This window comes from Triturus cristatus, unplaced genomic scaffold (genome assembly GCF_964204655.1).
Source record: "Triturus cristatus unplaced genomic scaffold, aTriCri1.1 SCAFFOLD_539, whole genome shotgun sequence".
Lineage (NCBI taxonomy): Eukaryota > Metazoa > Chordata > Amphibia > Caudata > Salamandridae > Triturus > Triturus cristatus.
In genome coordinates, this window is record NW_028187303.1 from 64,696 (window position 1) to 77,917 (window position 13,222).

Sequence of the window (13,222 nt, forward strand, 5' to 3'; positions counted from 1 at the left end):
GATTTGAAGTTGTTAAATAATGTGACTGTAAATAGGTATAAACGTACTCTATCAATTGATGATGTGGATCAGACTGACACCAGTCTGCAGCAGTATATTGATTTTAATTTAGGATTGTTTTTCTTCGTTGGAGCTGCCCTAAATAGTAGGAAAGTTCGAAGGTTAACAAGAGTGGTAGAGGCTGTGACAAATCAAACCGCTGCTGCTCTTGGGAATCTTACGGAAGAATTGCAGATTACTAGAATTGTTGCATTGCAGAATCGTATGGTGTTAGATGTTATGTTAGCTGACCGAGGTGGGGCTTGTAAAATTATCGGAAGTAGTTGCTGTGTGTTTATCCCTGACCACACGCCGTCAGTCTATAATGCTATCAACAGGTTGCATAAAATTGCAGCTGAAATCCATACAGAAAACAGCACTTGGTCCTTTTCTGGATGGTTTTGGGCATTGATCACTGCTTGGGGTTGGAAGGTTTTAACTGGTCTCTGTATAATTGTAGCAGTTCTGTTTTCTTGTTGCATCTGTGTCCAATGTGGTCCCTTGCTCTGTTCCTTATGTGTATCATTCTGTATTCCCGATAAGAAAGCTATTGCCAATGTCACTTATCAGAAACGTTTAGCTAAAGAAGTAGAAGAAATGATGACAATTGACATATACGATGATTATCCTAACAAACCGGATGTCTTCAGTAAATGCTGAAAGGGTCGTCTGTTGTAAATTGAAACCACGATGTGATTAAGCATTTACTAAAGACATGAATTCTCCTTCCTTAGAACATGTCTCTTTCGTTATGTTGACTAAAGTCTGGACTCCATTTTGTATTGTCATGTCTCCACGTGCTCAACACGAGAAGAGTCCTATCTTCGTGTTAGTTGCTCTTGTAATCTGCCTAGTAACAGTCTATAAATAGTTCCTTTGTCCGCCTGGCGCATGCCCAGGCTTGACCACATCTGTTATCAGTTAGTCCTTGCTTGACCATGTTTTCGCGGGCTCAAGGAGTATGTCAGCTCCGCCCACATATTGATCTTGTATCGAAAATGTCCATAAAAGGTAACATTCCTTGCCTCATGTTGTATCCACCCAGTTATGAACCCCTCTGTTGTGTATAAAAGGGGACCGTGTACGCAAGTTCTTTGTGCTACTCTATGCAATACTGAAGGGTGTTGTATGGATTGTAGGACCACCCTTAAGGGTTAATAAACTTTGTCTTTGTACTTTGCAGTTTCCGTGCCAACTTCCTTATAGATTCCATTGCAGGAGAGCGAACCCTTGTGTCCTGCGGGCCTAGCTGGGGCCTGTATTCATCAACATGTGCCATCCCCATGCATCCAACGTTGGCCAGGCCCCCATTCTCTGCATCCACCGGACTCAAGCTTGCAGGACATGGTTCTGCCACCTATCTACACATACCTGGGTGCCCCCCAGGACCCTGGACATGATCCCTGACCTCTGCGCATGACTGTTGCTGTACTCAATGTGTCTGTCAGCACGGTTGTGCGGCCACCCCCTCAGCTGGTTGGGCCCATCACGGGTGTGTATGGTGCTCCATGTCTGTCTTGCATAATACACTGTGACCCGTGTGTCCTGTGCCAGACTCAGGCCCCAGGGTGTGGATGGTTGGAGTCAAAAGAGAGCTCAGGCATGTTTAGACTTTACAACACACATGTAAGGTAATAATGCAACCAGCATGCATCTTCTCTTCATGGTGTGAATCTTTATTTTGGGGGGGGGGGGGGGGGGATAAAGTGAGGGGCTTTCCGGGAGTTTGGAATCCAAAGTTCAGTAGGGGAGTTGGTGTCCTTGCCATTGGAAATCCTCATAGTCCATGCCACAGTCTTTGTCAACATTGGTCAGACAGTGACCAGCAGGGCCATGTGGCAGAGAATGTCTCTTGATGCTGTGATGCTGTTGCTCCAGTGGGCCAGGTGCCAGGCCAGGTGTCCTGGGAGATGGTGATGTAGCGCCGACCCTCACGGTCCTTTCCGTGGACGACCCGGCCTCCTGCGGGGACCCTCAGCAGCAGGCCGTGACGATGTTTGGGATGCTCCGTCGGATGTCTCCTCCTCCTCCTGATCCCTCCCTGTGGGTGGTGATACTCTACGCCGTCTGGCACAGGGAGGGTTGCCCATGTTGTCGGCCATCCGACGGAGTGTATCGTGAATCCCCTGGAACACCGTCACTTGCACAGCCTGTCTGTCCTCCATCCTCCGTTGGTGTTGCAGTAGACAGGCATGTTGCTGGGCCTGCTGGGTCTTGATCCCCTCGAGGATGGACACAACCTGGGCCATGCCCGTGGTGTCCTGCCGGTATGTGTCCATGATGTTACGGACATGGGCAAATACCGGTTCCCCAGCCAACTGGTCAGGCTGGCACCTCCGCCATCCTCCACTCCCACCACCCCTGCCCACTTGCACCTGGCCTGCCCTTGTGGGTATATCGGGTCTCCGGGACCCCTGAGGGGTGGCATTGGCGTTGTCGCCTGCCTCCTCCTGGGTGCCCAGGACACCGTGTCCCTCCTGGCCGGCCTGGCTGCATTGTGGTGGTGGGGCAGGGATCCTGGGTGTCTCCTGGGATGTGGCAGGAGTGGGGGTGGTGGTTGGCACAGTTGTATCTGACGCAGGTGCTGCAGGTGGTTGGACACCAGAGGGGCCAGGTCGGTCGGGGTCGTCCACAGAGTGATGAGAGTCGTCGCTGCCGGTGAGATCGGGCTCCCGCAGATCCGGGTCCTGTGAGTCTTCCCCCCCAGTGTTGGGGGGTGAACCACGACGTTGACCTGTGTGTGAGAGAGACAATGTTAATTTTGGTCCATGCAACATCCATGTTTCATCAGTTTCAAAGTTGGCACTTTTCCTCTTGGAATTAGGATCTGTCTTGCATTCCACTCACAGTGCACTTGTGCATGGGTGTGTCCCTTGGGCACCACTTTGGCCCCTTTAACTATGTGTGGCACAGTCTTACTTGCTGCGTCAAGTGTGACTGCAGTCAGCAGTGGAGTGGGCAGGTGTGGCGAGCCATGCATTGGCGCCTTCCGTGTAGCACTGTACATGTGCACATGGAGTGGATCCACACACTTATATAATGCAGGTAGCTGTCGTTGTGCTCGTGAACGGGTTGTGACATGGCCCTGTGTTTTGCCATGGTGAAGAGGGGGGGTTCTGGCACTGGCCACCCTTGGCTACATGCACGCAGTCTACCTGCTGATGAGCAGACATTCCCACACACCACACGGCTTTTTTGGCTCTCCCTGTGTCTCCCTCCCTCTCTGTCCCCCTCTCCCTCCCTCTCTGTCCCCCTCTCCCTCCCTCTCTGTCCCCCTCTCCCTCCCTCTGTGTGTCAGCCTCCTCCCTCTGTCCGTCTTCCTGTGTCTCCCTCCCTCTCTGTCCCCCTCTCCCTCCCTCCGTGTGTCAGCCTCCTCCCTCTGTCCGTGTCCCTGTGTCTCCCTCCCTCTCTGTCCCCCTCTCCCTCCCTCTCTGTCCCCCTCTCCCTCCCTCTGTGTGTCAGCCTCCTCCCTCTGTCCGTCTTCCTGTGTCTCCCTCCCTCTCTGTCCCCCTCTCCCTCCCTCCGTGTGTCAGCCTCCTCCCTCTGTCCGTGTCCCTGTGTCTCCCTCCCTCTCTGTCCCCCTCTCCCTCCCTCTCTGTCCCCCTCTCCCTCCCTCTGTGTGTCACCCTCTGTCACCTCAGCCCAGCTTCCTAGACACACACTTTTTCCAGTCCTTTGAATGGCCCTTGGCTTGTTGCTGTGAGTTTGTTTCTGATCTCCAGGCACCCATTGGGTGTAGTGTCTGTGTGTGTGCTGCTGCTGTGGTTGTGTGTGCTGCCACTCTTTCACAGGGTTGGCTGTTCATTAGCTGCTGTCATGTGCAAAACAGTGCCTTCACCCCCATGTGTTGATGCAAGGCGTCCGCCATTTTCTGGCGAGTCTTTCCTGTGTGGGGACACACTGTTTGTCTGGCTGTGACCTGGGCCATATGGGCAGAGGGCATTGTTGTCTGCTTCTGAGTTGCACTATGTGATTTTTGGGGCCCACCCTCCCGCCATCCGGGTTACCGTGTCATGTGTTGGTGTCTTCTGTGGCCTGTGACTTGACATTGTCCAGCTGGGTGCATGGGGCATTGTGGCGGCAGTGGCATGTGCGTGTTCATGGAGTGTGGTTGAGTCATGCGATAGGTTGGGGTGGTTGCGTGCCTGTTAGTGATTTTGGTTGTGGATGAGGTCCCCCCCATTTGAGGTGCGTTGTTCGTGTACTCACCCGGGTCTCGGAGTCCTCCTAATCCTTCGACTGCCTCCACCGGCTGTATGGCCATCACCCTCTCCTCCCAGGGCTGGTAGTGTACGGGTCTGCGGGAGGGCCCTCCTCCAGTGGCGTTGGCCTGGTTGTGTTCCTCCAGCATCTTGGCTCGGACCCTCCTCCGCAGATCGTACCACCGGGCTTGGCATTCCTGCCTGGTCCTTCTGGTGTCCGCAACAGCATTCACAGCATCGACTATGGTCTGCCACATGGCTGTTTTTGCTGCCATGCTGGTCTGTCTGACCAATGTTCCAAAGAGCTGTGGCTCGACTCTGAGGATTTCATCAACAAGGACCTCCAACTCTCGGTTACTGAACTTTGGATTCTTGTTAGTGGGCACGGTGAGGGGTGTGGGTGTGGATGGTGGGCGGTGTGTGTGGATGGTTGTGGGTGTGTGGGTGTGGTTGTGCAGGTGTGTGTGTGTGAATGTGATGAGGGGGTGTTTGTGGAGGTGGTTGTGTGAAGGTGTGCAAGTGTAAGGTGTGGAGAGGCTTGTAGTATGGTTCTGTGGTGTCTGGCAGCAGTGAGTCTGTTGCAAAGGCTCATGGTTTGTGTATGTGGGCCCTTTTTATTGGTCCATGGGTGGGTGTGGCTGTGTTTGAAGTTTGGGTGGGTGTGTTATAAGGAGTGGTGGTGTTTTGGGCCTCTGTTTGTTTTTGGCAGTTGCAGGTCAGTGAATGTGTTTTTTTAGTGTTTGTTGGCCATGTTTAGTGGCTTTGTGCCATTCGAATAGTGTATTCTTGTGTTGTTTTGTTTTGTCATGGTTGTGTACGTGCGTTTTGAGCGTGTGTACGGTGTGTACATGGGCCATTTGGTTGTACGGTGCTGTCCTTGTGTGTGGCTTGGTACGACTCGTACATGCGGTTGTGATGTTGGGGCCTGGGGTGCGCTCTGTACTTAGGAGGTTGTGTTGGGGGTGCGACGGGAACGTACTGGGGTGTACATAGACGGTGGTACGACACGTACAGGGGTGGGGGTACGACTCGAACGTACTGGGGTGTACATACATGGGGGTCGGACACGTACAGGGGTGGGGGTACGACTCGAACGTACTGGGGTGTACATTGACGGTGGTACGACACGTACAGGGGTGGGGGTACGACTCGAACGTACTGGGGTGTACATTGACGGTGGTACGACACGTACAGGGGTGGGGGTACGACTCGAACGTACTGGGGTGTACATGGACGGTGGTACGACACGTACAGGGGTGGGGGTTCGACTCGAACGTACTGGGGTGTACATAGACGGTGGTACGACACGTACAGGGGTGGGGGTACGACTCGAACGTACTGGGGTGTACATTGACGGTGGTACGACACGTGCAGGGGTGGGGGTACGACTCGAACGTACTGGGGTGTACATGGACGGTGGTACGACACGTACAGGGGTGGGGGTTCGACTCGAACGTACTGGGGTGTACATACATGGGGGTCGGACACGTACAGGGGTGGGGGTACGACTCGAACGTACTGGGGTGTACATACATGGGGGTCGGACACGTACAGGGGTGGGGGTACGACTCGAATGTACTGGGGTGTACATGGACGGTGGTACGACACGTACAGGGGTGGGGGTACGACTCGGACGTACAGGGGTTTACATACACGGGTGGGGGTGTACATACACGGGGGGTATGTCTCGGACATACGGGGGCGGGGGGGAGTGTTGGGCGCGTATGCGGGCACATGTCTCCATGGTTGCTATGGGAGTTCGGTGCGGACGGTGTTTTTTCCATACGGTTGTGACATCGGACGCACGGGATGGATCGTGATTCCTCGGTCGGACTTCACCTTTCACATTTGTACGGTAAATCGTCCGAGGACGTGTCGGACACATTTTCCGACCCGAGGACGTGTGGGAAATCATTCCCGATGCGGTTCGTATGGACTTTTTACCATGCGAATTGTGATTGCCAGTTCGCACGGCACTTGTACGATTCGTACGGTAAAAAGACCGGATACGAGTCGCACGGGGAATTTTTTTACCGGATCGTAAACGGCACCTTGGTCTGAACAAAGTTCATAACTTATTGTATCTTAGGGAAGCTCCAGATCTGTACATAGCTCATTCATTCATGTATGCAGGAGAAGTAATCAATGAAAAAATTGATAGCATCATCCAAACACACAAACTCAACATTTTAGATTTCTGAGTCATTAATTGAATTTGGTAGCAACATATGATTGGAGGAAAGAGGAATTTGAGAAATGGGCAAATTTACCTGTCCAAGGTGATGGTATAAAATACTTAGCAAGTAATCCAACCTCAAATTTTTGAATCAGCAAACATAATAAAATAAAAGATAATCAATACATAGCAGCGCTGATGTTGAGAGCGAATGTCCTGTATACTAGAGAAACCATCACTAGGGGAAGAAATCGTACATTTGCTACTTGTAAATACTGCAAAGATGTGTGTGAAACAATTTCACATATTGCAGGTGCATGTCCTAAAACCAAGGACATAAGAATAAAAAGGCATAACAAAGTGTTGGAATTGCTAATTGATAGAGCAAAAAGGTGTGGGTGGATGACATACAGGGAACCTCATGTCAAAAATAGTCAAGGTGAACTAAGAAAACCAGATGTAGTGTTCACCAAAAATGGTGCTGCTGTAGTGGTTGATGTTTCAATTCATTATGAAAACTCACAGAATTCCCTTGAATTAGCGTGTGAGAGTAAAGTTAAATACTATCAGGATCTATCACAGCACATCAAAGATCTTACCAACTGTAAAACTGTAAAATTTCATGGCTTTATTGTCGGATGTCGGGGTATTTGGCCTCAATGTAATGATGTTGCTCTGGCTGATCTTGGTCTGCAAATGTCGTTCCCATTCAAGAAGAATGTTTGCCTGACTACTTTAATGGACACTCTAAAAATGTGCCAAGTATTCATGGACAATTACATTTCAAGCCAAACACTGAGATGTACACTATCGTACAGCACACATGTCACTTTTATAAAACGTATGAGCCTAAAATGTTGATTCACTAATATTTACATGTGGTTCAACAGTCACATAATAGTTAATAGTTGACACAAGAATTAGTATAGATGTGGATTTTATAGATGTGAATTTTTATAGAGATTTATTTTCAAACTAGATGTGCAATTTATAGATGTGTATTTTTTTATAGTTGTGTGCTTATATTATAATGATTTAGATATAAATGTGTACATCATGACTATTGAAACGACTTGAATAAACTAGGTCTCAAATAACTACATACACATAGTCACTACATATTGCATTGATTATTGATGTTCTGCTAAACAGGACTGTTCGTAGACAATTTGATATTGTTGGAATAGTACTGCAGGGTGTACTATCTCTGGCCTATACGTGACCCCAGTTCCAGTGAGGACAGCTTAAAGTGTGGCTGTACTCCGAAGCGAACAAATGTTGTATTGTTGGAAGCAAAACCGATTTGACGCTGATGGGCAGCATAATAACCCCGAATGAGCCACCTCGAGGTGGTACAGATAGCCAAATGCCTCGTCATCTAATTAGTGACGCGCATGAATGGATGAATAAGATTCCCACTGTCTCTACCTACTATGTAGTGAAACCACAGCTCAAGGGAACGGGCTTGGCAGAATCAGCGGGGAAAGAGACCCTGTTGAGCTTGACTCTAGTCTGGCACTGTGAAGAGACATGAGAGGTGTAGGATAAGTGGGAGGGCCTTGGGCCGCCGGTGAAATACCACTACTCTTATAGTTTTTTCACTTACCTGGAGAGGCGGGGGGAAAACCCTGTGGAGCTGTCACTTCTGGCTCCAAGCGCCTGGCACCCGCCGGGCGCGACCCGCTCTGGGGACAGTGGCAGGTGGGGAGTTTGACTGGGGCGGTACACCTGTCAAACGATAACGCAGGTGTCCTAAGGTGAGCTCAGGGAGGACAGAAACCTTCCGCGGAGCAAAAGGGCAAAGCTCGCTTGATCTCGATTTTCAGTATGAATACAGACCTTGAAATCGGGGCCTCACGATCCTTCTGACTTTTTGGGTTTCAAGCAGGAGGTGTCAGAAAATTTACCACAGGGATAAGTGGCTTGTGGCAGACAAGCGTTCATAGTGACGTCGCCTTTTGATCCTTCGATGTCGGCTCTTCCTATCATTGTGAAGCAAAATTCACTAAGCGTTGGATTGTTCACCCACTAATAGGGAACGGGTTTAGACCGTCGTGAGACCGGTTAGTTTTACCCTACTGATGATGTGTTGTTGCAATAGTAATCCTGCTCAGTACGAGAGGAACCGCAGGTTCAGACATTTGGTGTATGTGCTTGGCTGAGGAGACAATGGGGCGAAGCTACCATCTGTGGGATTATGACTGAACGCCTCTAAGTCAGAATCCCCCTAAACCATAACGATACCGCAGTGCTGTGGAGCCTCGGTTGGCCTGGGATAGCCAGCCTCTCTCAGGGGGCTGGTGCATAGAGCCGCTCGCTTGGGGACCGGAGCACAGACGGAAGGGGGCCACCTGCATCGCCCTTAGTGCACCGCATGTTCGTGGGACACCCGGTGCTAAATCATTCGTAGACGACCTGATTCTGGGTCAGGGTTTCGTAAGTAGCAGAGCAGCTACCTCGCTGCGAACTATTGAAAGTCATCCTCTGAGCCAAGAATTTGTCTCTCTGTGCGTGGGTGCCCGCATATGCCCTCCTCTACCACACCCAAAGGTGGGTCCCTCTGCCACCGGGCCGGCGGGAGGGACGTGGAGGGGGTAACGCGGGCCTGCTGGAGGCTGCCTCTACCGCATGCCCTCCGGCACCGAGGCCTCCCCCTCCTGTCCCTGCTCCACCAGGGGGCAGGGATGAGGGCCACCATCCCTTGCGGGTCGGCAGGGTGACCAGATGGCCTGGGCCGACCTGACCTCCCCTTCCACCTTCTACTGGGCAAGTCGATCTGAGAGGTGAGCAGCCGCACATCCGGGGGAAGGAGCCTCCCGAACGGATACATCGGAGCACCTGGCCACCCTCGCTGGACTACAAGGGCGACTGGGTACGGCACCCTCCCAGGCCATCCGGGTGCTGGGCCGTCCCGGGTCATCTAGTCACCTGGCTGTGTGACCAGATAGCCCTGCAGGCCGGGTGACCAGATGGCCCTGCAGGCCGGGTGACCAGATGGCCCTGCAGGCTGGGTGACCAGATATCCCTGCGGGCTGGCGGCCGGAAGCTGGGCCCAGGCCCTGTGCTCCATCCCAGTGTTCCAGGGGGTGGGAGCCCCCCATCCTGCAAGCCAGACGAGGGTTTGGGCGCTGGGGACGGGGGTTCCACCGGGTCCCGGGAGGCTCTGCCTGGCCTGGCTAGGGTTCGGAAGCTGGGCCTTGGCCCGGGGCTTGTGCTATGTCCCAGGGTCCCATGGTGCGGGAGTCCCCCATCCTACAAGCCAGCAGTGGGTCCGGGCGCTGGGGAAGGATGTCCACCGGTGCCCAGGGAGGCTCTCCCCAGACTGGCTACGGTTCAGAAGCTGGGCCCTGGGCTTGTGCTCCGTCCCAGTGTCCCAGGGTGCAGGAGCCCCTAATCCTGCAAGCCTGCCGAGGGTCTGGGCGCTGGGGATGGGGATGGGTGTCCCACTGGTAAAACACATATGAAAAGACATTACACTCGTGATGGGACATCCGACATGACAGACACAACATAAAACATATATAGTGGCGTTTGGACCTACTTAGTAGTTAATCAAAATTTGCCTCATGGTCTGCCGGGGTGGAGGAGCCTAAATAACCCTAGGAGAGAGTGGGGGTTAAAAAAGCTTAGAGTTGGTATTGCATTGCAGCCCTGCAGAATGGACAAAAGTTTAAGTTAGTGAAAAAAAGGAAAAAACGGGCTCAAGGTTGCGAGTTAGCCCCAGGCGCAGGAGAGAGAAAACTTACTTGACTCGGCTTGCCTCCGTCAACTTGACCTATTGGATCCCATCGGCGGACCGCATCTTAGCGTGTCCTGTGTTCCAGTGGTTTAAATACTCTCTGAAATTGTTAGAAAATGCTTAGTCACCGGCTCTTGGAAGAGCTGGGCCGCGTGTAGCGCTACGTTTGTAGCGGCCATCTTGAGTGTAGTAGGCAATGCGTTTTAGGTCTATGAAAGTTGGATAAGGATTGTAAAATAATTGTGAAGGGTGCGGAGCACACTAGCATTGAAGGGGAAGAGTTAGCGAATTATTTGGAAAAAATTATTGAAAACGGATAATGGCGATTCTCGAACCTGGGAGGTCGAGGGGGAGTCGTCTTAGTAGTAGGAGGAAACACAATAATGTGGCGGCCATTTTAGCCTAGTCGGCTAAGGAAAGGGAAAGACATAGTCCCAGGCACAAATGAGAAGGGTGGGCACTGGCTCATAGCTAAAAAATAGAAAAATGGGAGGGAGATGACTAATGAGGAAAAATTGAAGGTAACAATAAAAGAAAAATTAAAATTAAAATTAAAAATTAATGGAAAGGAATTAAGGGCAAAATTAATAGAAAGGAATTAATGACAAAATTAGAATGATGCAAGACATTGGCAACAAAGATGTAAAAATGATGCACATGGTTTTCCTAAAGTAAAGATTATTAAGCAAAAAATTAATTAAGAAAAATAGGTAATAAAAAATAGGAAAAAGGACTAGGGGTTATGCAAAAAGCATGTTGGCTTTCAATATTAGGGACTATTAGCACATTATTACCTAATTCCTCCCTTTTATTAACCCCCCTTTTTATCCTTTACCAACTAAGAGCACGAATAAACTCATTTACGCTCACTAGCTAGGTAATTTTTAATTAAACCCACACCACTCCCCTCTCACTGCACTACACATAGGCTTCGCTAAATAGTGCTCCTACGTAACTGTCGCAAGTCGCAGCACGCCCCAAGCAGTAGATGCTTGGGATGGCCCCAATTATGAAGCATGTCACCTAGGGGAAACCTTTGGTGAGTGAGGGGACTCAAGAAAAGTATTTTCTTTTCTCTATTTGAGGTGCGTCTTACTCACTAAGTAGACCCCTCCCTTCCCATCTAGCTAGGTTCTCTGATCCCTGATGTCGGATCTTTTTTTGCGTTATTAGTACTTAGGAGGACGAACCTAGCCATATCCTATTCTCCCCTCTCCTTATTTCGGTAAGAGGTATTTATTCATCTCATAATCACTCTGTGTAACTTCTGTCTGAGCTGTTAATTCATCTAATGATAGCTCGATGTAACTGCAGTTTGAGAAGTTTATTCCATAATTACCACCCTATGTGACTGCTGTCTGAGGTGTTCATTCATCTGATTATTGTTCTGTGTAACTGGTGTCTGACGTGTGTATTCATCTAGTTATCTCAATGTGTAACTGCTGTCTGAGGAGTTTATTCATCTAAATATCTCAATGTGTGACTGCTGTCTGAGGTGTTTATTCATCTACTTATGGCCCTGTGTAACTGCAGTCTGAGGTGTTTATTCATCTGATTATTGTAGGAGAGTCGGATCTGCTTCTTATGGTTACCCCCACTTTTTGCTGATGTAACACTGTTTTTTTACTTTAGTCTGGATGGGCCCTGCTATTCAGGACCCCAGCCTGGCTGCTTCCTCTCTAAATGGATTCCTAGTGCCTTAGCGTGAGATGTTGGCCTGGCATATGCTGGTTATAGTGGCCACCTTGAACCAGTCCAATTTGACTCTTATGGTAGATAGGTTTAAGACAACCTTTTAAAGAAAGCTATCCTAGTGGTAGCTGTGGAGAGCAGCCTTCAGGCTAAGTCTCTGAGGAATGTAAAGCAGCTTGTTTTACCTTATAATCTCTTGAATTACCAAATGAAAGGACACCACACAGGTATATTACCTACTGGCGGTCGCCAGTAGGTAGTTATAGTTAGGACCCCTTTTCCATAGGAAAACCTCAACATTCTATTTTGAATAACTTTGGCGCCGGTCGATGAATCCTCGCGAATTTCTCAAAATAGGTGAGGCGCTACGCTCCGCTCCCACCCTGAAAGTCTCGGGGGGATCCGTCAAGCGGGGGCTGAGATAAAAGGGGGGTCCCAAAACGCGTTTTCCCCATGCATTTTTCCATAGGACCTTTAGAACGAGCTACAGCCCGAACGGCTGAACAGAATTACTCGAAATTTGGCAGAGAGGTAGTCCCTAGGTCAAGGAAGTGCCTTTTGTAGGTTTGGTGTAAATCTGTTCAGTAGATTCTGAGAAAATAGCCTTTAAATCAATATATATATCTGAGCCCGCTTACGGTACGCTTACCGTACGCTTACCGTAAGCGTACGGTGGCGTGCGCGAGCGCGATTCTGATTGGCTCTTAGATCTTAGTAAACATTCGAATCGGCCGAAACCAGGAAGCGGCGGCCGCCATTTTGTGTATTTCACTCAGAAAAAAAAGAGTGAAAACAAGAAAAGGGGGCAATGAGGAGAGTTACAGACCCCCTTACATTTGTGAGGGGGTCAAAGAAGGACTGTAAAGTACAAAGAAAACATTTATTGATTTTAAAAAAAATCACGGGGACGCGTACGGTAAGCTTACGGTAAGCGTACGGTAGAAAAAAAAAAAAAAAAAAATGAAAATCAGATTTAAGTGTTTAGATATTAGGGGGCTCTAAAAAGAGCCGTTGTGTTTATGAAATGATTTTTTAGTGGTACCTACAAGTAAGTACCGATGCAGAGTCTAAGGTTCAAGAGGAAGACTCTGTTCCCTTCATCATTGAAGTGCACACCATCTCCTCTATAAATGTCTTGCATGTCATAACGCAAGTTGTTGTGGTAAATGGCACCCATACCATAGTCACGGAGGAAAGCAGAAACAGATTTGTTGACGTGCTTTCTTGCTTTGTCATCGCACCGCGTGCCCACCGTGCGTGCACGGCACTAACTGCGTAAAGTGGGCGCGCGGTGCGCGAAGCGCACCGCGTGCTCACTGTGCGCGCACGGTGCGCGAAGCGCACCGTGCGCGCACGGAACGAACTGCGTTAAGT

The 13,222-nt window shown here is 50.0% G+C and overlaps 1 pseudogene; it reads left to right on the plus strand.

Annotated features, from left to right (window-relative positions):
- Positions 1–7,886: 7,886 nt before the first annotated feature.
- On the plus strand, positions 7,887–8,916 carry LOC146771983 (28S ribosomal RNA; annotated as a pseudogene).
- The last annotated feature ends 4,306 nt before the right edge of the window (positions 8,917–13,222 follow it).